The 27,330-nt window shown below is 43.1% G+C and overlaps 3 non-coding genes across 3 annotated transcripts; all 3 read right to left on the bottom strand.

Moving 5' to 3' along the window:
- Positions 1-1,932: 1,932 nt before the first annotated feature.
- Trnah-gug (transfer RNA histidin (anticodon GUG)) lies at positions 1,933-2,004 on the bottom strand. The gene has a single exon. It is a non-coding gene; the product is annotated as a tRNA-His (tRNA).
- Positions 2,005-9,528: 7,524 nt separating this feature from the next.
- Trnah-gug (transfer RNA histidin (anticodon GUG)) lies at positions 9,529-9,600 on the bottom strand. The gene has a single exon. It is a non-coding gene; the product is annotated as a tRNA-His (tRNA).
- Positions 9,601-23,692: 14,092 nt separating this feature from the next.
- Positions 23,693-23,764, bottom strand: Trnah-gug (transfer RNA histidin (anticodon GUG)). Its single transcript has one exon. It is a non-coding gene; the product is annotated as a tRNA-His (tRNA).
- Positions 23,765-27,330: the final 3,566 nt, after the last annotated feature.

Consider the following 27,330-nt stretch of genomic DNA (forward strand, 5'->3'; position numbering starts at 1 on the left):
CTTGACCCTGTCTCTTAAGGTAGGTATAATTTTGTCCGTTCCCTGATGGGCAGACATGCATTTTTTATTTTTCACCGGATGTTTGTCTAATGGTTTTCATTTGTCTCTACTGTTTCGGTGTCATGGGCAGACTGTGCTCAATACCGGTCACAGGCAGGGCGGGCGCCTGAGTGAGCTGTTGCGCTCAACATACGCAACGTTGCTATGTTCCTTTTCTGCTGGTTGCTTGGATATCGTGTTGTCTTACCTGTCTTCTGGATTGTTTGTATCCATCCGAATGACCGCTGTTTGCTTTCGCTGCCAAGTGTCCACCTCCGAAGCCGTGGCCGATGGTCTGCGAACTGCCGCAACGTGTGTCAGCGGTAGCTGCTACATAGTGTTTGGAACTGCTGCGTCACCGGTCGGTAGTTGCGTCAATCGTCTTTGCAAACGTTGAGCGAGATTTTGTCCAGTCGAATACAGCCAGCTCTCGTTTGCGGTTCCCCCTCATATATTAAGAGCTTTATAACCGAAGACATTGATATAAGAGGATACTGAACACATCGATTTTAATCTGCTGCACACCACAGAGAAACTGAAATTTATAAGCAGCGCACTACCTCCCGGCAACGATGCTTATAATAGTTCCATTAGGTCACAACACAGTATCAATTTGTTCGGGAATTATTTCCAGTGGGAGTTCAAAAACTAATTGTTGTAATACCAAATGCAGCATGGGTTACTTTAGCCTGACCAGTTGTGCCATTAGCATGCCGCAGTGGTAACACCGGTTCCCGTCAGATCACCGAGTTTAAGTGCTGTCGGGCTGGGCTAGCATTTGGATGGGTAACCATCCGGTCTGCCCGGCGCTGTTGGCGAGCGGGGTGCACTCAGCCCTTGTGAGGCAAACTGAGGACCTGCTTGATTGAGAAGTAGCGGCTCCGGTCTCGTAAACTGACATACGGCCGGGAGAGCGGTGTGCTGACCACATGCCCCTCCATATCCGCATCCAGTGGCGGCTATGGGCTGAGGATGACACGGCGGCCGGTCGGTGCCGTTGGGCCTTCATGGCCTGTTCGGGAGTAGTTTAGTATTTTTTTTTCTTTTTAGTAGTGCCACTCGAATGTTTAAACCTTAAACTGCATCCACAAAGTTCAACAATTTGATTACATTTCACAGCGTTCTTGAACTTGAGGAAAACAGTTCTTCCGCAAACCGATTAGTGCACTCCAATGATGTCATCACTTGTTAACTTGACCGACTCCTACACGAATCTCTCCACTTCAAATGAATTAGGTCCTGCGAAGGCATTATCAAACGTAAACTTCAAGGTATACTTCCTTAGAGAGATTCTGCCATTACCAGTTTCTACAGTTAGTCGATGTTAGTAGTTGTGAACGTGCTACGGCGTTGAACACCCCAGCTACAGCAATCGGTCAGCAGCAGCGACGACGTAAACGCAGCACACCCGCACAGCTCGGTCGTCAAAGCCCCAAACTGGAGGCATTTCAGTACCATGGTACTGACAGGAAGATCTCAGACGGGGTCTCCTTATTTTAATAGAACCTCATTATGGGCAGAGGGTACTACAGATGTTCCCAAGCCACAGCAGAGGGATCGCTTTTAAAACAGAAAGAAGTGAAACATGGTATCGCTTCTGTCTCAAGATAGAAAGTACGGACACGTATAGCTAAAATAATGACAACAAGAGTTTAAGTGCTTGAATTGCAATGCAGTAGATTGCTGTAGTTGCCAAGAGTGGTGATAAGCTTCACAGTGATTTTAAGAAAGCGTTCCAACCTTTTAGCCGTTATTCGACAGAAAGTAAAGGGAAGCCACTGATGACGGTAAACATTCACTGAAAGATAACCGCGCGAAGTGTATTTCTGCTGTCGATAACCAGTGAGAGGGGTTGTTTGTTACTTAGAAATTTAGATAAAAATATTACCCCAATGCCGTGACCAGGATTCGAACCTGGGTTATTGCGGCCACAACGCAATGTCCTAACCACTAGACTATCACGGCAGGAGCATCAAAGTACTCGAGTTGGGTATAAGCCGTTTTTCTGCAGACTCCGCAGAACCAATGACCGTGGCTATGACGTCACGAGCAGTTCTCTGGTGAGCCGCGGCGCTTTCTCCGGACCAGCACTCGTAGGAAAGAGCGAGAGCGTCACGGAATACGGGTGACGGTGTTGTCTTTCTATTTTCCCTTAGTGCCAAATGTCCAAAATTCACTTTAGAAAAATGAAATAAAGTGAAAGGAAGGCTAGTAAAGCAAACGCTACTTCGTGCTCCTTCAATCCGCCCTCTTACATTGAAAGCCCCCTACTCCTGTCTAAATTTAATAACGTATGTAACTGGTATGAGCTCAGTGTTAATGCCCTGTAAATATATTCCTTCATGTAAAAAATTTTTACTCAGGAGTCAGAAATAACCCAATCTGTCTTCTGTTAGATAGATGTTCCGAAGTGGGGACAACATTCATAGCGCCACGAGGAATATAAGGGGAACGAGAACAATATTTTAAGTAATGCCAAATTACGACCAAGAGGTCCGAACATGCTAATACAGCTTCAAAATATGGTGCATCATCTCTTACAGAGAAAATGCATGCAGTGGAGGTGTAAACAGTACAACATTGTTTAGTACAACACTGTTTAGTACAACACTGTTTAGTACAACACTGTTTAGTACAACACCTATTCGCAACAAGTTTTAATCACAATGGGCACGCATATCGTTCTCGGTAGCTCAGACCTACCGCGTACTTGCTGTAAAATGCGCGAAAAGAAATACTCAGTAAACGTATCGTTTGCTGATGCCAGCTTATCTGAATAACGATTCCACTAGGGCACACGTATTGAGGGAGTTGCTCTCGCATCAACTGCGAATTCCGATAAATAAAGAGAGATCACATGCAATTTGACTACTAAAACGTGATAAACTTATAGGTGGCTTCGGGATGAAAACTAATTACGGCGAATATGAAGCAGCCTTTGATTATTATTCATTAAGCGAACACATACACCTCCCTAGGGACCACCTGTAATAGAGTACCACGTGTCTTCAAAAACCAGAACAAAAGGCACACCACAAAATCTCATATTCCTGTAAGAATAGTAAATAAGTGGAATAGTAACGAGAGGCATGACCTATGTACTTAGTTGACATACCGATATTGAGCCTTGAACGTGGAACAATGGCTCTCGAGTGGAACAGCAGATTTAACCTTGGTCTCAAGGGAAGCACATGTAGACAGCGGAAAATCATGTGCAGTAGCTCAGAAATGGCCTTTGAAGTAAAATGCAAGACAAAGACATCTCATCTTAACTAATAGAGCCATGATAGTTGCAGGGATCGTCCACATGATGAGAAGTACGCGATTAACAGATTTCCTATCATCCCGCCCCCCTTCTTGTCAGTGTTTCCCGAACATTACTTTCCTCGCCGATTCTCTGGAGACCTTCCTCATTCCTTACCTTAGCAGTCCACATAATTTTTAACATTCTTCTGTAGCACCCCATCTCAAATGCATCGACTGTCTTCTGTTCCAATTTTCCCACTGTCCACGTCTTGCGGTCAAATAATGCTGTGCTCCAAACGCACGTTGTCAGAAATTTTTCCTCAGATTAAGACCTGTGTGATACTAGTAATGTTCTTTTTGAAAGTGCTAGTCTGCTTTTTATGTCTCACAAGCTCCGTCCATCACGGGTTATTTTGCTACCTAGGCAGCAGAATTCCGTAACCATCTGTTTCGTGTCCGCCCCTGGTAGCTGAGTGGTCAGCGCGACAGAATGTCAATCCTAAGGGCCCGGGTTAGATTCCCGGCTGGATCGGAGATTTTCTCCGCTCAGGGACTGGGTGTTGTGTTGCCCTAATCATCATCATTTCATCCCCATCGACGCACAAGTCGCCCAAGTGGAGGGACTACTCACACGACATTTACATCTACTTCGTGACCACCAGCTCCGATGTTAAGTTTCTCGCTTTTCATTTTCTAGCCGACCGGAGTGACCGAGCGGTTCTAGGCGCTACAGTCTGGAGCCGCGCGACCGCTGCGGTCGCAGGTTCGAATCCTGCCTCGGGCATGGGTGTGTGTGATGTCCTTAGGTTAGTTAGGTTTAAGTAGTTCTAAGTTCTAGGGGACTGATGACCTCAGAAGTTAAGTCCCATAGTGCTCAGAGCCATTTTTTCTCCGTTTCTGATGCTTCTCATTACTTTCGTCTTTCCTCAGTATACCCTAAATCTATATTCTGTGATCATTAGACTGTTCATTCTATTCCTGTAACTCTTCCTCACTTTCAATGAGGATGACAACGCCTTTAGTGAATCTTAACACTGATATCCTTTGATGTATAGACTGAACAGTGTGGTTAAAGACTACATCCCTTTCCTACACCCTTTTTAATCCGAGCACTTTGTTCGTTGTTTTCCGCGCTCACTGGTTCAAGTGGCTCTAAGCACTATGGGCCTTAACATCTGATGTCATCAGTCTCCTAGACTTAGAACTACTTAAATCTAACTAACCAAAGGACATCATACACATCCATGCCAGAGGCAGGATTCGAACCTGCGACCGCAGTAGCAGCGCGGTTCCGGACTAAAGCGCCTATAACCGCTCGGGCACAGCGGCCGGCCCGCTCTTACTGTTCCCTCATAGTTCTTGTACATATTGTATATTACCCGTTTTTCCCAGTAGCTTACCCCTATTTTTCTCAGAATTTCTAACATCTTGCACCACTTCTCATTGTCGAACACTTCGTCCAGGCCGACAAATCCTATCGAAGTGTCTCGATTTTTCTTTAGTCTTGCTTTGATTATGAACCACAAATTCGGAACTGACTTTCTAGTGCCGTTGACACCCTTTCCCCAAAGTCTGATGGTATATAGCCACTCTCATACATCCCACACACCTACGTGAATAATCGTTTTGTTGCCACTTTTCCCAAGGATTTTATAAATTTCGATGAAATGTTATCCATCTCTTCTCTCTTATTTGATTTTAGGTCTTACAAAATTCTTTTGAATTCCGGTTGTAATAGTGCATCCCCTGTCTCTTATATGCAGTCTTCTGTTTCTTTGTTCATCACGCCCCCCAGACAAGCCCTCCACCCTACAGAGGCCTTCGGTGCACTCTTTCCACCATCCTCACCTCTCCATTTAACAGCCGAATTTCCATTGGTTCTTAATGTAACCGCCCTTGCCTTTAGGTTCACCTAAGATTATTTTCATTTTGCTATACGCTGTGACAGTCATTCCGACAATCATTTTTTTCGACTGATTGACATTTTTCATGTAGCTATTTCGCCTTAGTTTCCCTGCGCTTTCTACACTCCTGGAAATGGAAAAAAGAACACATTGACACCGGTGTGTCAGACCCACCATACTTGCTCCGGACACTGCGAGACGGCTGTACAAGCAATGATCACACGCACGGCACAGCGGACACACCAGGAACCGCGGTGTTGGCCGTAGAATGGCGCTAGCTGCGCAGCATTTGTGCACCGCCGCCGTCAGTGTCAGCCAGTTTGCCGTGGCATACGGAGCTCCATCGCAGTCTTTAACACTGGTAGCATGCCGCGACAGCGTGGACGTGAACCGTATGCGCAGTTGACGGACTTTGAGCGAGGGCGTATAGTGGGCATGCGGGAGGCCGGGTGGACGTACCGCCGAATTGCTCAACACGTGGGGCGTGAGGTCTCCACAGTACATCGATGTTGTCGCCAGTGGTCGGCGGAAGGTGCACGTGCCCGTCGACCTGGGACCGGACCGCAGCGACGCACGGATGCACGCCAAGACCGTAGGATCCTACGCAGTGCCGTAGGGGACCGCACCGCCACTTCCCAGCAAATTAGGGACACTGTTGCTCCTGGGGTATCGGCGAGGACCATTCGCAACCGTCTCCATGAAGCTGGGCTACGGTCCCGCACACCGTTAGGCCGTCTTCCGCTCACGCCCCAACAGCGTGCAGCCCGCCTCCAGTGGTGTCGCGACAGGCGTGAATGGAGGGACGAATGGAGACGTGTCGTCTTCAGCGATGAGAGTCGCTTCTGCCTTGGTGCCAATGATGGTCGTATGCGTGTTTGGCGCCGTGCAGGTGAGCGCCACAATCAGGACTGCATACGACCGAGGCACACAGGGCCAACACCCGGCATCATGGTGTGGGGAGCGATCTCCTACACTGGCCGTGCACCACTGGTGATCGTCGAGGGGACACTGAATAGTGCACGGTACATCCAAACCGTCATCGAACCCATCGTTCTACCATTCCTAGACCGGCAAGGGAACTTGCTGTTCCAACAGGACAACGCACGTCCGCATGTATCCCGTGCCACACAACGTGCTCTAGAAGGTGTAAGTCAACTACCCTGGCCAGCAAGATCTCCGGATCTGTCCCCCATTGAGCATGTTTGGCACTGGATGAAGCGTCGTCTCACGCGGTCTGCACGTCCAGCACGAACGCTGGTCCAACTGAGGCGCCAGGTGGAAATGGCATGGCAAGCCGTTCCACAGGACTACATCCAGCATCTCTACGATCGTCTCCATGGGAGAATAGCAGCCTGCATTGCCGCGAAAGGTGGATATACACTGTACTAGTGCCGACATTGTGCATGCTCTGTTGCCTGTGTCTATGTGCCTGTGGTTCTGTCAGTGTGATCATGTGATGTATCTGACCCCAGGAATGTGTCAATAAAGTTTCCCCTTCCTGGGACAATGAATTCACGGTGTTCTTATTTCAATTTCCAGGAGTGTATTTATTTCCTAAGTGACTTGTATTTCTGTATTCCTGAATTTCCCTGAACGATTTTGCACTTTCTTCTTCCATCTATTAACTGAAATATTTCTACTGTTATCCATGGTTTCTTCGTAGTTATCTACTTTATATTCGCTGTGTCTTTCCAACTTCTCTGATTGCCTTGTTTAGAGTTGTCCACTCATCTTCAACTGAACTGCCTACTGAGTCATTCCTTATCGCGGTATCTATAGTCTCAGTGAATTTCAAGTGTATTTCCTCATTCAGTAGAACTTCCGCAATCTTTTGCCAATGTGGGGACCATCATGACACTTTTTCAATTACAAGCCACATATCCTGTGGATACACGTATGTGTGTTTAATGCTGTGGCTTCCATTGCCTTCTGCATCCTCATGCCGTGGATTAATATTGACTCGTCCGTCTTTTAGGAGCAGTTTCCCATCCAAAGGACAACAGAATACCCTGATCCTCTTTCCGCTCTTCCGCCTTCTTTGAGAACGCCATTGGCAGAATGAGGATTACTTCTCACCGGAAGTCTTTGGCCGCAATTGCTGGTGTTTTCTGTTTACAATTTAAGCAGTGGAAAGGCCCGAATCCGGTATCGAACACTTTTTGATTACTAATCGAAGGTGTTACCCCTAAAGCAAGTATCCGCTGTACACTGTTGTATTTCGGTTGTCAGGTGGCTATCGATGTCCCAGTCTGGTATCCCCTTGTAGAATTCTTAGTTTGATTGGAGGAATACCAGCTTGAAGCATCCCAGTCCAGTCTCTGCTTCGAACTGTACAACGGTATCCCAGAATGTGACCCCTGTAGCGACTTGATAACCGAAGTGAGAGAGTATATGACCATCAGCAAAATCCACAAGTCAGTCGCACTGAAGAGGATCGCTGTAAAGACGACCGCAGCTCGTGGTCGTGCGGTAGCGTTCTCGCTTCCAGCGCCCGGGTTCCCGGGTTCGATTCCCGGCGGGGTCAGGTATTTTCTCTGCCTCGTGATGACTGGGTGTTGTGTGATGTCCTTATGTTAGTTAGGTTTAAGTAGTTCTAAGTTCTAGGGGACTGATGACCATCGATGTTAACTCCCATAGTGCTCAGAGCCATTTTTTTCTGTAAAGACGCTCAACGCGTCGGAGTTTTAGTTGTTTTTAGTGTTTCATAATGACTCTCACTAATACCTAAAATGATTATTCAAAATACAATCGAACACTTTAGCTGCAAGTAGGCACTGATTTATATCCATGGAACAATCTGAAAATTTGTGCCAGACCGGGATGCGAACCCAGGTCTCTTGTTTACTAGGTAGTTGCGCTGACCACTATGCGTGCCGGGTACCGCGGTGAGCAAACCGGCACAGACTCGTTAGACCCAAATTCTGAACTTATACCACACACTACTGTCGTAGTGCCCATATATATTTATAATCAGCTGGCCGGTGTGGCCATGCGGTTCTAGGCGCTTCAGTCCGGAACCTCGCGACCGCTACGGTCGCAGGTTCGAATCCTGCCTTGGGCATGGGAGTGTGTGATGTCCTTAGGTTAGTTAGGTTTAAATAGTTCTAAGTTCTCGGGGACTGATGACCTCAGATGTTCAGTCCCATAGTGCTCAGAGCCATTTGAACCATTTTTTATTTATAATCAATAATTACCGATGTGTGTGTAATATACACATTTTTATCTGACATCGTGTGGCAATGATGGGAGCTACCAGCTAGTCAACTGCAGAAGTGGCGGCATTTGGCGGGTAAAGAAAGTGAACATCCGCCGCAACTATAGAGAACAAAAAAAAAAAAAGGTTCAAATGGCTCTGAGCACTATGCGACTTAACTTCTGAGGTCATCAGTCGCCTAGAACTTAGAACTAATTGAACCTAACCAACCTAAGGACATCACACACATCCATGCCCGAGGCAGGATTCGAACCTGCGACCGTAGCGGTCACGCGTTTCCAGACTGAAGCGCCTAGAACCGCACGGCCCCATCGGCAAGCTATAGAGAACAGCGCAGCTTGTCAGAATCTACAAATATTGTAAACTCTCAGGAACTACTGCAAGGATTGTGGTGTGGTTTTCACTAACAGACAGAGAGACTAAGGTGGACGCTTCGTGTCACCGCATATTGCAAACAAGTATTCCAGTCGTAGATACTTAGTACTACCCGTGCGAAACCGGGGAGGGCCGTTAATAATTGTTAATTTAAATAATGTTTGGTGTTGCTGACAAATTATAAAAAACAGTTATATATAATTAACGTAATCTGTTAAACATGACCACCACTGAGTGAACAGAAAGATGAAATATTGTATCGTGTCTGCTTCAAGATAGAAAGTAGGGTCATGAACAGCTAAATTAATGACAACATAGTCTTTCGATTGGCTCTCCATGGAAGTAAGACAGTTCTTCATTACACACCCTTTGCCTCATTTCTAAAACTTTGACAGACTCGTTGTTTGCCACTGCAACTAGAACGTGGATAGGGTACCGTTTCTGTGCTGATAGGAAAAAGCTGTAAAATCAGTAATTAGTCGATTGCGAACTCAATCCAAAGAGTAATTTTAGGTGTTTTAATTGCAGTGTAGGAGACTGCTGTAGCTGCCGAGACTGGCGGCGGACTTCCTTGTGATTTTTGGAAGGCGTCCCAATTTTTTACCCGTTATTTCTCTGAGAGTAAAGGGAAGCCACTGACGACGGTAAAAATTCACTGAAAGATAACCGGGTGCAGTCTATTGTTGTTGTCCATAAGCAGTGAGTGGAATTGCTAGTTGCTTAGAAATTTGAATAAAAATATCACCCCAATGCCGTGACCAGGATTCGAACCTGGGTTCTTGCGGCCACAACGCAATGTCCTAACCACTAGACTATCACGGCAGGCAACACCGAAGCTCTCGAGTAGGATACAAGCCGTCTTTATGCAGACGCTGCAGGACCATTGACCGTGGCTGTGACGTCACGAGCAGTTCTCTGGTGGGCTGGGCCAGGACTCGCAGGAGACAGCGAGAGCGTCACAGAATGCGGCTGACAGCGGTCCTTTCTATTTTACCTGAGTGGCGAATTTCCAAAATTCAAGTTAAAAATAAAATAAAACGAGGGAAAGACTAGTATGGTCAGCGTTACCTAGTGTCACTTCAATCTGCCGTCTTACATTGAAAGCCTCCTACTCCTGTCTAAATTTAATCACGTACGTAACTGGTATGACCTCATTGTTAATTCCTTGAATATATCCCTCTTCGTATACAAAATTTTCATTCGTGACTGGGAAATAACGCAATCTGACTTCTGGTAGTGAGATATTCGGAAGTGTACCCGTATCTGTAGTGCCACGAGAAACATGCTTTAAGTAGTGCAAAATTGCGATCGATAGGTTCAATCTTGCTAACACAGCCTGAAAATACAGTGTCTTCTCTCTTACAGAGAAAATGCGTGGAACGCAAATGTAGACTCCATGCTGAACAGTACAACACCTATTCGTAAGGAGATTTAATCGCTGTGGGCACTCTGCACATACTGAGGATCAGCACGCAACTAGACGATCTCAGCAGCTCGGACCTATCACATACTTTCTATAATAGGCACGCAAAGAAATAAGAAATGAATGAACATCTGCCGATGTTAGCTTAGCTGAATAACGATTCCACGAAAGGCCGAATGTATTCAGTGAATTGTGCTCCCATCAACTACGAATGCAGACTATGAAAACGCGATAAATTTGTAAGTGGCTTCGGGATGAAAAATAATGAAAGAGAATATCAAGTAGCCTTTGATAATTATTCATTATGCCCACACACAAACTTAGCAACACGGTTACGTATGTCCCCCTAGCTTCCACGTGTAATACATTACCACATACAGTACCTTCAAAAAACAGAACAAAAGGAACCCCACATAATTTCATATTCCCGTAGTAATAGTAAGTTAGTGGAATAGTAACGTGAGCCATGACCTATCTACAACGAAGAATTAATGACAAAATGATACTGATCCTTGGACATGAAACAAAATCTCTCGACGGCAGCAGCAGATTTGACCTTGGTCACAAGGAAAGCACATGTATAAAGCCGAAAAGCATGTGTTGCGGCTCATAAATGGCCTTTGCAGTAGAACGCAAGACAAAGCCATCTTACCTTAACTAACAGAACCATGAAAGTAACATGCGCGTCCATATGAACCTTATGTTTTAAATATTCAATCATCCTCTCCTTGTCAGCGTTTTCCACATATTTCTTTGCTCTCTTATTCTGTGCAGAACCTCCTCATTCCTTATCAGTCCACCTAATTTACGTCATTCGCCTGTAGCATAACATTTCATGTGCTTCGATTCTCTTCTGTTCCAATTTTCTCACTGTCCATATAGCAGTCCTCGTGAAGGCGACTAATAGCTACATTCTTCTCCTCCATCTCCTTCTTTCTTTCTTTCTTTTTTTCTTTGGGGGGGGGGGGAGGGGGAAGGGAGTTTGTCATCAGTCATTTGACTGGTTTGATGCAGCCCGCTACGAATTCCTCTCCTGTGCCAACCGCTTCATCTACGTTCCGAATGATATGCTGGATGTATTCCAATCAATCTTTCTCTACAGCTCCCTCTAGTACCGTGGAAGTTATTTCATAATGTCTTAAGAGATTTCCTTTCATCTTGTCTCTTCTTTTTATCAGTGTTTTCCAAACATTCCTTTTCTCATCGATTCTCTGGAAAACCTCATTCCGTACTTTATCAGTCCACCTAATTTTCAATATTTTTCTGTAGCACAACATTTCAAATGCTTCGATTGTCTTCTTTTCGGGTTTTCCCACAGTCGTGTCTCACTACCATACAATGCTACTCCCCAAACGTACATCTGACATTCCTTCCACAAATTTAGACCCATTTTTCATATTACTATACATCTCTTGGCCAGGAATGCCCTCTTGACAGTGGTACTCTGTTTCTTATGTCCTCCTTTCTCTGTCCGTCATCCGCCTATCCGCTCTCTCCTCTGCATCTAGCAGTGGGATTTCCATTGCATTCTTAATGTTACAGCCCTTGCTTTCAGTATCACTTAAGATTGTTTTCACTTTGCTATATGCCTAGACAGTCTTGCCGACAGCAATTCCCTTTTCGATTTCTTCACATTTTTCATGTAGCCATTTCGTCTTTATTTCCCTGCACTTTCTACTTTTTTCTCAGCTGAGTGATTTGTATTTCTGTGTCCGTGAATTTCCCTGTACATTTTTTTAATTCCTCGTCTTATCGATCAACTGAAGTATTTCTTCTGCTATCCACGGTTTCTTTGCAGTTTCCTTCTTTGTATCTACGGTTTCTTTCCAGCTTCCTTGATTGCTCTTTCTGGAGATGTCCTTTTCTCCTAAACTGAACTGCCTACTGAGCTACTCCTTATCTCAGTCTCTATATCCTCAGAGGATTTCAAGCGTATCCTCTCATTCTTTAGTATTTCTGTATCCCACTTCTTTGCGCACTGATTAGGTTGGGTTGATTTGGGGGAAGAAACCAAACAGCTAGACCATTGGCCTCGGGAAGGACGGGGAAGGAAGTCGGTCGTCCCCTGTCAAAGGAACCATCTCGGCATTTGCCTGAAGTGATTTAGGGAAATCAAGGAATACCTAAATCAGGATGGCCGGACGCGGGATTGAACCACCGTCCTCCCGAATGCGAGTCCACTGCGCTAACCATTGCACCACCTCGCTCGGTCTGCACTAATGTTTCCTGACTAATCTCTTACCCTTCTGCCTACTCTTCATCACTATTAAATTGCGATCTGATTCTGTATATGCTCCTTGGTACGAGTTCCAGTTCAGTACCTGATTTCGATATCTCTGCCTCACCGTGATGTAAGCTAAATGAGACCTTCCCGTATCTCCCGACCTTTTCAAAGTATACTTCTTCCTTTTGTGATTCTTGAACAGAGTACCAGCTATTACTAGCAGGAATTTATTCCAGAACTCATTTACTGTATCTCCTCTCTCACTCCTAGTACCAAGCCAATATTCTTCCTCAGCCCTTTCTTCCGCTCCTTCCCTGCAGCTGCATTCTAATCCCCCGTTACAATCAGATTGTCATCTCCCTTTACGCACTGAATTACCCGTTCATATACTTTTTCTGTCTATTCATCTTCGACCTACGACGTCGGCGTGTCGGTGTTGGTTCTGATAAGAACTATCCCATCGCTGAACTCACAGTAACTCAGTCTTTGTCCTACCTTTCTATTCATGACTAATCCTATTCCGTTATTCCACTTTCTGTGACCAGAAATACTCGCCTTCTTTCCATTTCACTTCACTCACCCCGACTGTATCTAGCCTTGGCCTCAGTATTTCCCTTTTGAGATTTTCAATCTTCCCTGCCGCATTCTGACATTCCACGCCCCGATTCGTGGAACGTTATTCTTTCGTTGGTTATTATATCTTTATCTCATGGGTTATTATATTTTTATCTCATGGTCATCTCCCCCTTGGCAGTCCCATGGGATCCGAATGAGTGACTAGTCCGTAATCTTTTGCCAATGGAGAAATCATCATGACACTTTTTCACAGGCCACATGTCTTGTGGATATACGATGTGTGTATTTAATGCAGTGGTTTCAATTATCTTGTGCATCTTCATGCCGCTGATCAATGCTGATTCCTCCGCCTTTTAGAGGCAGTTTTCCACCCCACGGACAAGAGCGTGCCCTGAGCCTCTGTCCGACCCCCGACCCCTTTGACAAGGCCGTTGGCAGTACGATGGTGACTTCTTACTCCGGAATTCTTCCCCCGCCATAGCAGATGATTTTTAGTCACAGTTTTACCAGTGGCGAGGTTCGTAGCCAGGATCTAAAACGTTTTGATTACCCCTAGACTACGAAACTGTCTTACTTCTGTTGTCAAGTAGCTACCGACGTCTCAGTCTGGGATGCCATTGGAGAATTCGAACAGCGGTTCGACGCATTCACGAATATGCTTCAAATTGTACAATGCCATCCCAGAATATGACATCGGCAGCTACCTGACAGACGAGATAAGACAATATAAACCTTCACCAAAATCCAGCAGTCAGCCGCCCTGAAGAGTATCGCTGTAAAGACGCTCAAAACGTCGGCATTTTAGTTGTTTTTAGTGTTTCATAATGACTCAGGCTAATACCTAATATGGTTTTATCAACATAGTGTTGACTTAAAGACATCAGTAGAAGAAGTTAAAAATTTGTGCCAGACTGGGATCCAAACCCATGTCTCCTGCTTACTAGACAGTTGCGCTGACCGCCAACCGCACACAGTGGTCACCACAACGGCACACATTACCCTAGTACACATCCCGTTAGACCAAATTCTCAATTTATACCTCACGCTAGAGTGTACAGCTGCATATATAATTTCGACATGTCGATATCAGTCAGCATATCTAATCCGGCGATATATCGATATCAAAATTACAATATCAATTGCCGGTATTTTTATTCTGTATTATATTTTCTTCACTATTTTCGGTAAATATTTGAAGTTGTTCTTTTGAAATAGTGTTCGATCATAATTTTACTTTCACAGTCTGAAGTAGTTTTACTACTTTTTGTGTTTTCAACATGCCCAGTCTTTCTCTTTGACTGTGTGAAAGCACAAAATACGAAGTCCGATTGCACTGGGGATTTGTGGAGTAAGTGGACTAGCAAGATTTCTTATGTGAATAAATAGCACGACAGTGGAGTTTAAAAACAATTTTAATGCAGTTATAGTGTGCTATTTATTAACATCGGTTTTCATGAAAAACAGTTGCTGAAAATGATGAACAAAAATCTAAATGACAAAACTGTGTTGCGGTGGACGGAGACGTGTGAGACGAAATTCTGACTTAGTCGGCGCTTGACGTTTCGCACAGAAACTGCAACGTTTAGCTACATCACGAATTTTTGACAATACAAATGCTAGGCCGCTGGCGTTGGCGGAAACGAAAAAACAGGGAAACTGACATGAAGTGTTACGGACAAATCCGATATTTGACGGAACTGAACGACGGACCCATCAAAAAATGGTTCAAATGGCTCTGAGCACTGTGGGACTTAACTTCTGTGGTCGTCAGTCCCCTAGAACTTAGAACTACTTAAACCTAACTAACCTGAGGACAGCACACACATCCATGCCCGAGGCAGGATTCGAACCTGCGACCGTAGCGGTCACGCGGTTCCAGACTGTAGCGCCTTTAACCGCTTGGCCACCCGGGTCGGCAACGGACCCATCAGACACCTGTTATTGTGCCACTTACCTGCAGTTACCATTGTTAGGATAGTAGTTACCGCCAAGCGTAAACGTGCATCGTTTTACTTTCTGTCAGTGATAGGCAGACTGCTAGCTTGTTGATGAACAGAATATTTAATAATAAACCAGTGCTTAAATATAGAGCTCTATAACCGGCAGTATATTTACGGTATTCAGCCGTTATTTGTACAATCGGTCCACCGTTATTTTCTCCATCGATATATCAATACTTACCGATAGAGGGAGACGTAAATGGCCATTTTTAAATATTGATATATATAACCCCAAATTTCTGTAAAAAAATGAACAGTCTTCTACTAATGTAATATCCTTCCTCATTACCCTCATTAATCGCGGCATTTCGCCGTTTCCCTTAAGAGTTCGAGGTTGGTATGCATCTGCACTGGACGGGTCGTTGGCCGTCAACGCCTCAATTATATTTGTGGTGTCTATTATTCAGACCGAAACAGACTGCTGAAGTCCACACGCTCCACAATGGAAAGTAGTTCACAACTTAAACAATAAAAAGGTAAATTATTAGAGTCTGGATCACACAAATTACATGTAAAACTTGCTCAAGATACTACAGACACAAAATATAATTTCGTAAAATCAGCCATAGGAACAACACACATGACAAACACTGGAAACCCATTCACAAACAAACAATATCTTAAATAGAGGTAGTCACTAGCAGAATTCACATACAGCGGATTTAATTGAGGAGAAAAAATTCTCACTGACAAGATGGTGGTGACTCGATTAATGTCTAGAAATGTTTCTCGTATTAAATCCATAAACTTCCTCATTCCTTCACACATCCCTCTCAATATCTTCAACAAAATAGTGTAAAACAGGAAGTAAAGCACTTCCTTCTGTTGATACTATAAATTAAAGTCCCAAACATGGTTTTTGCCTGCATGTTCGTGCTAATCTCAGGAAGTACTCTCGGGGTTTTTGATAGGATTTCCACTAATAAATAGATTAATTCTCATAGAAAGTTTGTGTATATAATTCATTATCAATAATTAATTATAAATGTTTCATATATTCTTTTTTATCTGTTCCGTTTTTGACTGGCGTTTCGAGTTACATTCGTGGCAATGATGGCAGTTATAACTAGTCAGTACAGAGGTGGGGGCATCTGGCGAGAAAAGCAGTAAAGTGAGAAGTTGCCACAATTCTAGAGAACCGCGAAGTTTGTCAGAATCTATACATAATGTAAACTCCGACGCCATGTTTTTCTGCTTGCATGTGAAGTCTAATCTCGGTGACTACTGTAAGGATCTTGGTGTGGTTTTCAGTAATAGACAAACTGATTGACGAAGTTTTGTGCATGTCACTGCATGTTGTAAACAAGTCGTCCAGTCGCAGATACTTAGTACTGCCCGTGCGAAGCCGGGAAGGGGCGTTAGGAACTGTTAATTTTAATAATCATTGGTGTTTCTGAAAGAAATTATAACAGACAGTTATAAATAATTAACGTAATTCACTAAATTGGAACACCACTAACTGTTTGCTAATTCTCTGCCAAGCAATACTGTACCAAAAGTTTCAATACTGACCAATCTCTGTACTACGTTTTGATTTTACGTATACAAACATCGTGCTGATGGTTTGCGCGTGTATGAATTTGCAGCGCAGTGACGTTGATACACAAGAAATACTATTTCCTAACATCAGGTTTTAAAAAAAATCCACTAAAATTATATTCTCTTTTCTCATTGTTTTTGAGTATTAAAATCGCTGACGGCCTTAATCTCTTCCAGTATGTGGGAAGAGTATCGTATCGCTGTTCCAGGCGTTTGCTGTCAGTCGAGTTACCGGAATACTATTAAAGAACTGACTTGTACAGATTGTCTCGAAACTAATCACAGTTAAGTTACAAAATAAAATGCAAGAATTCCAGCCACATGAAGTTTAGGGCTTCGCGAGACACTCCGCAGGACTGAGCCACACACCAAAACACCGCAACCACCACAGCCAGTGACAGCCTCATCTACGTTGAGCTTAGCGGAGGATGCTGAAAACCCGATAGTGTGTCATCCGGCGGTAGAAAACGGGCAGACTGGCGTTTCCGAATGTTTTAAGCACTGGAGTACGCGGGGGAACTTGAAACCTCAGAGGCAAACATCAGGCAGACGCTAACTTTACTTAAAACTTGCGGAAAAGCGGATAGCAGAGACAGCACCGAATTCCCACTACGCTTAATGAATACGGAATTCTGTCTAGCGATCCACTCAGGCTACCTCTAGTCCTGTTAAGAGTACATTCGAGTGCTAGAGGGTGATGTACAGTATGGTAACGTAGCTAAAATTTTTTACAAAGTTAGATATACTGTTTCCAGTAGTTGCAGCATACTTTATCGGTCCAGGATGTGTAAAAATCTTTTCTGGCGCACAAACTCTTACATGTTGTCTTCTTTTTGTTACAACATTTTTTTCACTGCGGTAGCAGTTGTGTTACTTATATAGGTTGTGGCGTTTCCTATCACTGCATGTCAAAAATCTATTAAACTCTGAGCCCTTATAAATTAAAATGACGGCACAAAGGCAGGTAATAGATTACACCGATGTATTTAAAATGGCTACAGCTCCTTCTAGGAGATTGGTCCCTGAGTTCACTTGTGCTATGTTCCAATTATTAGTAAATAAATCGAAACATTAGTTCAAGGTGTATGGCTTGTTGGTGAGAGTCGTTCACACTCTTCACAGACATCACAGTTCACACAATAACAAAGCGTCGGCCATATTGTTTCAGAGTTGCCTATTTTATTTTGGCAGACAGTCACAGAAAACTACACAAATGGGAAGTCACACGACATTCCCCAATGACAACTTATAAGTAACTGCTGTAGGTGTCTATCTCTCTCCCCACCTTCCCAGGGAAAGTAAGGTTACCGGGGACAAGCAATATTTTCATTTATGTTATTTTGAACACGAAAGAGACTGGCACTTGCAGATTAAATCTGTTTGGACGTAAAAGTAGTGGCAATAGTATTTGAGTTACCTATTTCAGCCACAATTCTTTCTGCCACCATCTCAGTAAAACAAAATAAATGTAATTTTCAGGTAATTTAAAATTATTGAAAAATTTTGCGTGAAGTGTCTCACCTTAAAGCATTTGTTGTGCTGATTCCGAAAATGGACAGAGTTCGTGTAACAACCAAATTTCCATACTTGTGGTTAGCGAAAAAATAGTTTTATTTATATTAATTCACCAGATGTGTTTGCAATCCACTATGCTTAATGAGTACAACATGATCGTTTGTCGGCCAACATAAGTTGAATGACCGATGTATTCGAACACATCGTTTAACAGGATTTTTATGTTGCACTGTCGATTCCTTTCTCCATACGTGATACATTAGGCAGAGGACGAGATCACCAGTGAATGCTATTATCCTTTACTCAGTTTATAGTAGCAAAATATGGGGTAATGAGTTTATCTGGTTACAACATTGTTACAGAAATCGGAAAATACAGTATCAGAACATTCATTCAGTATCCACTGAATCAGCGAACAGTGAGCATTGTTGTGTTGATGTTAGAACCATATCTTGAAACAGGAATTTACGTAATATCAAGTTAGTGTGGAATGAAAGTGTCTGCTGAGCAGAGTTGCGGTCGACTTCGCTTCCATAATCGATACCTTAAATTATATCTCAATATTGGTACTGTCTATTGCGAATCGTTTAGCTTGTATCAACGTGGTTGACGAAATATGAAAGCTTGTATCCGTTCCTGTCGGAAGGAACACTGCATCGTAATTCGGAACTGCAATATCGTCATACCGGCAGTTAGGTAAGTGATCATAACATACTGGCTGACCCGTGTATAAACCGTTTGTAATGCAAAGATTAGAGATTACACGTATTCTACTGACAAGGCACCTGGAGTCGATCCAATAAATTATCCTATGATAAGCAACTTCCCGGCGGTATAAAAAAACATGCCGTTGCTATTTTTCGTACAATGTAGACAGAAAGCGGATTTCCTGCAGAATGGACCACAGAAATTATAGTGCCTTTGCCAAATCTCGATAACGATCCTTCAATAGCACATGTATATCGCCCACTATCACTATTATCATATTGAGCAAAGACTATGAATGCTTTCTGAAGCTGTGTGTGGCGATAGAAAAATAGTACAAATCTGCCATTATCACAGTATGGCTTTCGGAAAGGGAGCGGCACCCCTGACTACAAACGTTTGTTTGGATATGACTTGTGCTTATGATCCTATTGACGTTTTCGTATTTTTGAAAAAGTTAAACTATATACGTGTTCCACATATCCGTCTTCGTTTTCAACTAAATTATTTATATCGTGGAACAGTTTACATCAGACATCAAAATAACAGTTCATATGAATCCTTCTCAGTGCTGAAGAGAGTACCTAAAGTTGCTAATCTAAACCTCTTATGCAATATACCTGACCCTGTAATTCGTGTACTCCAATTCGTAACAGTACTTCCATATATACATCATTTGTTTCCTTACAGCTATGTTGTTCAAGGATGACTAACGTACGAGGTTATCTATTATCTGACTGATCCTTGAGGAACTGTCTCATACCGTCATCTTCCAAACCTTTTATGGTTCTCTATATACGAAAACGTTGTTCATAACCCACGAATGCTTTTAGCAAGGTACCGTTCACATTTAATATTCGGACAACAGTAAAGATACTGGGCGGGGCTTCAGTTGGACTAAACACGCTGGTCATATTGCCGTGAAAACAGAAAAATGTCTAACGTTCAATAAGTCGTGTGTGGTGGGGCCCAACCTGACATTCTTTACCATCTTATACTACAGACTGATTGGTACGTAATCGACCGCGGAAGTTTTCCTTTTTGAAACACGCCACAGAAGAAGAAAAGAAAAACAATAAGAGCAGTGCACTGAGCTGACTTCACAAAAAAATTCCTTGACGCTCAATCCTTACTTGTGAATGTTATCTTAAACAGTACGATTGTTGATTAATAGTTTGCTTTCTGGCACTCTAAGTTTCAGCACTGGAATTCGTAACCTTTGAACATAAGAATTCGATCGCCAGAATATTCTGCAAAATTTGAGTGCGAGAAATCATACGAAGATGCCTACCTAGTTCCCTGTCTGTTTAAACATTCGTAATGGCAAGAATACTGTCTGAATTCAACATTATGAATCATTAAACTTTTGGACTGATATATTGGCCCTGGAAAAATTCAATGTTTCCTTTTTTATTACTTAATTTTTTCTTACCTGTTGCATAATGGAAACATAGTGACATTACTTTTTGAAAGTGCGCCACCATTTCTGACCTACAACTGACTACTGAGATGTGTCTGCTGCAGGGCGTTGGCTTTTTAAAAAAGGCGAATCATATAACTCATATTTTGGCGTGGACTTAGGATGCCGACAATGACTAGGGATAATTTATATCACCAAATATAATTAATTTCCTCACTAGATAAGTTCTGTATTGAAAAGATATGTCTTTGCCTCATAAACATTAATACACTAAAAATTACAGTTCTTGAGAGGACAAACTAAGCAGTTTTCAACATCAAATTAGATCTTTTCAAAAATGCGGCTCGTAAAAATGAAATTAAATATTCAACAGTTACTCTTAGCCACAAATTCAAATTGGGAATTACGGATGGGTGTATCTTTCAATATACTCATACAAATGTCACAACCAATAATGATTAACTACAAGGTACCTCAATAAAGTACAAAATCTGAAATAAATTACCTCAAATTAAATCCTTCGCCTTTCATCATCTAAATAAATATATTAAAAGATTTTTCTAAAAATGCTTCAGACTCTTTCCTCATCACAAATAATTAATCAGTGCATCAACATAATCTACTTCCTCAGAATACACACTACTGGCCATTAAAACTGCTACACCAAGAAGAAATGCAGATGATAAACGGGTATTCATTGGACAAATATCTTATACTAGAACTGACATGTGATTACATTTTCACGCAATTTGGGTGCATAGGTACTGAGAAATCAGTACCCACAACAACCACCTCTGGCCGTAAAAACATCCTTGATACGCCTGGGCATTCAGTCAAACAGAGCTTGGATGGCGTGTACAGATACAGCTGCCCATGCAGCTTCAACACGATACCACAGTTCATTAAGAGTAGTGACTGGCATATTGTGACGAGCCAGTTGCTCGGCCACCATTGACCAGACGTTTTCTGTATCCAGAAAGGCCCGTACAGGACCTGCAACATGCGGCCGTGCATTATCCTGCTGAAATGTAGGGTTTCGCAGGGATCGAACGAAGGGTAGAGCCACGGGTCGTCACACATCTGAAATGTAACGTCCACTGTTCAAAGTGCCGTCAATGCGAACAAGAGGTGGCCGAGACGTGTAACCAATGGTACCGCATACCATCCCGCCGGGTGATACGCCAGTATGGCGATGACGAATACACGCTTCCAATGTGCATTCACCGCGAGGTCGCCAAACACGGATGCGACCATCATGATACTGTAAACAGAACCTGGATTCATCCGAAAAAAAGACGTTATGCCATTCGTGCACCCAGGTTCGTCGTTGAGTACACCATCGCAGGCGCTCGTGTCTGTGATGCAGCATCAAGGGTAACCGCAGCCATGGTCTCCGAGCTGATAGACCATGCTGCTGCAAACGTCGTCGAACTGTTCGTGCAGATGGTTGTTGTCTTGCGAACGTCCCCATCTGTTGACTCAGGGATTGAGACGTGGCTGCACGATCCGTTACAGCCATGCGGATGAGATGCCTGTCATCTCGACTGCTAGTGATACGAGGCCGTTGGGATCCAGCACGGCGTTCCGTATTACCCTCCTGAACCCACCGATTCCATATTTTGCTAACAGTCATTGGATCTCGACCAACGCGAGCAGCAATGTCGCGATACGATAAACCGCAATCGCGATAGGCTACAATCCGACCTTTATCAAAGTCGGAAAGTGATGGTACGCATTTCTCCTCCTTACACCGGCGCCAACCTTGTGTGAATGCTCTGGAAAGCTAATCATTTGCATATCACTGCATCTTCTTCCTGTCGGTTAAATTTCGCATATGTAGCACGTCCTCTTCATGGTGTAGCAATTCTAATGTCCAGTCGTCACTCGGCCTATGTCTTACTACTACTCATGACATACCACTGCCGACTACTGTGTCTCCTCATCGCGTCATTAACATGCGCAGCACCTTGCAAAGCAGAGATGGTCCAAGCAAGCATCCAGGCGACACAGCATCTCTGCTGAAACCGCACTTTATAATTTCAAACAGTACGAAGGCAATCATGTGTTCATGACATTCAAACACTAGAGAAAATCCGATGAATTTATCTATAGCCTACTGTCACTATGCCAGCGGCAGCTGCGGCGTAGTGTTTAGAACTGCTTCCTCACCTGGCGGTAACTACGTCACGAGTCTTTGCGTGTACTGAGCGAGAACACGTCCAGCACAATACAGCAAGCGCACGCTCTTTGTTGCCCCTCATATATATCTCAAGAACTTTATACCCGAAGATATTGACATAAGACGGTATTGACCATATCGATTTTGATACGGTGCAGATTACTGACAATCTGAAATTTATGATCGGTGTACCAACTTTCGGCGACGTTTCTTGTAATAGTTCCGTGATGCCTTAATACACTATTAATGTGCTCGGCAATTATTTCCAGTGGAAGTTCAAAATCTCTTATTGTTCCAACACCAAAAACAGCACGCGTTATTTTACCGTCGCCAATATTGCCATCAGAATGTTTAAACCTAACATTACATCCACAAAATACAACAATTAGATCACATTTCTTAGCATTCTTTAACTTGAGGAAAACAGCACTGCTACAAATCGACTGGTGCACTCCAATGATTTCATCACCTGTTAACTTTACTCTCTCCTCAATGAATCTCTCCACTTCAAATGAATTATGTCCTGCGATGGCATTGTCAAACGTAAACTTCAAGTTATCTTTCCTTAGAGAGATTCCGCAGTTATGAGTTTCTACAGTTAGTCGATGTTAGTAATTGTGAAAGCGCTACGGTGTTGAACTCACCAGCAACCGCGCTCGAACAGCAGCAGCAGTAGTAGTGACGTAAACGCAGTACATCACCACAGTGCGGCAGTCGAAGTCAGACTGGTGATATTTCAGTACCTTGATGATAACACTAACATTTCAGACGGATTACCCTGATTTGAATATAATCTGGTTATGAGCAGAAGGTATTTCAGATGATAGTACGCCAAACCAGAGGGATCATTTTTAGAGCAAGAACAGATGAAAGTAGGTATCGTATCTGTCTCAATATAGACAGTATGTAGTATTGTATTTGGCCCTCCATAAAGTGACATTTCGTTATTATATATATTTTATATCATTTTCTATTCGTTGACCAACTCGTTGTCTGCCACTGAAGCTAGAACGTGAGTAGGGTATCTTTTCTTTGGTGACAGGGATAAATCGTAAACTGAGAAATTAGGCCTAATCGATCGGGAACTCAATCCATAGAGTAATTTTAGATGTCTGAATTGCAATGTAGTAGATTGCTGTAGTTGCCAAGACTGGTGGCGAGCTGCACAGTAATTTCTGGAAGGCATTCCAACTTTTTACCCGTTATTCAACAGAAAATAACAGGGAAGTCACGGATGCCGACAAAAGTACACTGGAACGTAAGCGGGGGTTGTCGATACATAGTGAGAGAAATTGTTAGTTGTCTAGAAATGTTGATAAAAATATCACCCCAATGCCGTGACCAGGATTCGAACCTGGGTTCTTGCGGCCACAACGCAATGTCCTAACCACTAGACTATCACGGCAGGCAACACCGAAGCTCTCGAGTAGGGTACAAGCCGTCTTTCTGCAGAAGCAGCAGGTCCATTGACCGTGACTGTGACGTCACGAGCAGTTCTCTGGTGAGCCACGGCGCTTTCTCAGCACCAGCACTGGTGGACAGGCAGAGCGTCACAGGATGCGGCTGGCAGCGTTGCCTTTCCATTTTCCGTAAGTGGGTTGTTTCCAAAACGCGCTTTAAAAAACATAAAGAGAGAGGAAAATTAGTACGTCAACTGTTACGTAGTTCCGATTCAGTCCGCCCCCTTACATTCAAAGACTCCTAATCCTGTCTAAATATAATCTCTTACCTAATTTGTATGACTTCAGCGTTAATGCCCTGAAAATGTCCCCATTCGTATACAAAATTCTCACTCATGAATGAGAAATAACGCCACCTGACTGCTCCTGGTGAGATATTCAGAAGTAAGGAAAACATTCGTAGCGCCAAGAGAAATACGAGGAGACCTGAACAAGCTTTTAAATAACGAAAAATTACAACGAACAGGTTCGAACTCGCTAACACAGCCTAAAATTGAAGTTCGACCTCTCGTAAAGAGAAAATGAGTGCAATGGAGCTGTAGACCCCTTGTTGTAGAGTGCAAAACTTACTCGTAAGAAGATTTTATCACAATCAGCACTCTCCACAACCTGAGCATTGGCACTTGTCTAGTTCTCAGCTGCTCAGAACTACCCAAATAATCACTGTTATAGGTACGCAAAGGAATAATAAATAAATGTTACGCAGAAAACATAAGCATACCCAAATGTCCACTTTGTGAAACCCTGTGCCACTAGTTAGTTAGTCACGCATCGCACTGTATCACCTGCCCATGTCAGCTTATCTGAATAAAGATTCTACTGAAGGCAGAACGTATTCTGTGAGTTATGGTCGCATCAGCTACGAAATCAGATAAAGAACATTTAATCACGTGCAGTTTGAATATGAAAACCTGATAAATTCGTAAGTGGCTCCGGGACGTAAAATAATTAAAGAGAATATGAAGTGGCCTTTGATTATTATTCATTAGACAAACACCAAAACTTAGTAATACTGGTACTAATGTCCCCATAGGGACCACGTGTAATTCAGTTCCACATTTTCAGAAAACAGAACAAAAGGAACCCCACAAAACCTTATATTCCTGTAGTAATAGTAAATGAGAGGAATAGTAATGTGAGGCATGTGTATACATGGATAAATTAACGACAGACTGATATTAATCCTTGAAGATGGAACAATTTCTTAACAGCAGATTTAACCTTGATCGCAAAGAAAGTGCATGTACAGAGCTGATAACCATGTGTAACAGCTCAGAAATCGCCTTTTCAGTAAATACAAAAAAGATAAGACATTTTACCTAAGATAGAACCTCGAAAGTTGCTGGCATCGTCCACATGATGATAACTATACGTCTGGCCCCGGCAATAAGCGAAAGAATAACGACACATGCTTCATCTCAGCCCGCATGTAGAATCTAAACGTAAGCACCATACTGCGGATTGATATGCAGGGTACAGTGTCCCATGTACAGCATACAGATGTACTGCCGGCCAGAGTGGCCGAGCGGTTCTAGGTGCTACAGTCTGGAACCGCGCGACCGCTACGGTCGCAGGTTCGAATCCTGCCTCGGGCATGGATGTGTGTGATGTCCTTAGGTTAGTTAGGTTTAAGTAGTTCTAAGTTCTAGGTGACTGATGACCTCAGAAGTTAAGTCCCATAGTGCTCAGAGCCATTTTGAACAGATTGAAACGTCCCCTTTGAACAATTTATACAGGACTGTGTTTAAACTGACACACAATATTTTGTTAGCGCAACGCAATCTGACTTTCAAGAATCCCTACAAAAGAATGGCCCTGACTAACATTAAACTATACCTTCCAGAAATCACTTACCTCACAAAAATCTTCGCTACTCAAGCTACTGCAATACAGCGAGCGCCACTACTGCCAGCTAAATAAAAGATTCAAACTACTGAAGGCACTAACTACTGATAGGGATAGTTAGCAAATGAAAGATATTAATAGAGAACAAACAATGTATTTATCTTGATATCATCATATATAAATATAGCAGTTCATGACAAATTTCAAAACTCCGCCATCTCTCTCCCCACATCCACCACTGCTGGCGGCTCACCTCCAACTGCGCAACGCTACGCGCTGTTCACATCCAGCTGCCGATGCCCAACACTACAATGGCAGACAACAATGCAAACTAGACACAGACTGCACACAGCACAGCCAGTGATTTTCATACAGAGGTGGCGTTACCAATAAAAAAACCTAAACAGCCCACTTACAAGATGTACTTTCGCTATGTAGCCAAAGATGTGACATACACAGCAGACATAAACAGTGCTTACGCGGTCTTTGCACGTCACCAGCGACATATAACTGACTTAAAAACAAAATATGCGAAACCGCTCTTCAAATCGACAGCTTGCAACCCCTTTGGTAGCTTATTTAAACGTCTAAATGTGTGCACCAGAGTACTCGTATGAAACCAGCCTGTTATCAGGGCCAGCTTAAAGGCGCACAGGGCCCGTAACACTGACGATTTGTGATACTCTCTCCAGCAATATATACTCTTTTTTTAACGTGTAATTTTACTCCCATACAAAATTCTGTGTTATTCATTTCAGCATTAGATTGCCCCTTAAAACAATAAGGCTCGCCATCTTAAAAATGACACATTTTTGGACAACATTCTACACAGAGGAAGATTAGTATGGTGAAAACAATCAAGTGACATATGTTACACAATATGGAAGTAGGTTATTTCATAAACAATGAACTACAACATAAATTTTAATAAAATCATTTTGGGTATTAGGCCGTGTCGTCATGAAACACAACGCACCTCAACTACTGAGATTCCGACCGTCTTTGAAGCGGTCCTCACGAAGGCGATTAACCACTAGATACTTCTCCTGCTCTCCTTTTTTATCCTTTTTCCTTCGGAGCCACTATAGCCTGAGGGAACTTACAGCATATCCCGTCACTCATTAGTACTTCCGTATCCCACTTCTTTGCGCACCGATTTTTCCTCACCGCTCTCTTAAGATTCTGTCTACTCTTCATCACTATTAAACTGTGATTTGAATCCGTATCTGCTCCTTGGTACGCGTTATAACCCAGTATCTGATTTCGAAATCTTTGCCTGACCATGATGTAAGCTGACTGGAAATATTCTACTATCTCTCGGCCTTTTCAATGTGTACCAGCACTTGTTCTGATTCTTGAATTCAGTATTCGCTGTTATCAGCCGAAATTTATTGCAGAACTCAATTAGTCTTTCCCCTCTCTCGTTCCTACTACGAAGTCCATATTCCGATGTAACATTTTCTTATGCCCCTTCCCTTACAACTGCATTCCAGTCTCCCATGACTATTAGATTTTCAGCACCCTTTATGTACTGAATTACCCTTTTAATATACTTTCTCTTTTCCTCCTCCTCTTTTTTTTTTTTTTTTTTTTTTTTTTTCTACATCCTCATACCGTTGCACAATGGTGATTCGTCCGCCTATTAGGACGGTTTCCCATCCAAAGA

This window comes from Schistocerca serialis, chromosome 2, assembly GCF_023864345.2.
Source record: "Schistocerca serialis cubense isolate TAMUIC-IGC-003099 chromosome 2, iqSchSeri2.2, whole genome shotgun sequence".
Classification (NCBI taxonomy): Eukaryota; Metazoa; Arthropoda; class Insecta; order Orthoptera; family Acrididae; genus Schistocerca; species Schistocerca serialis.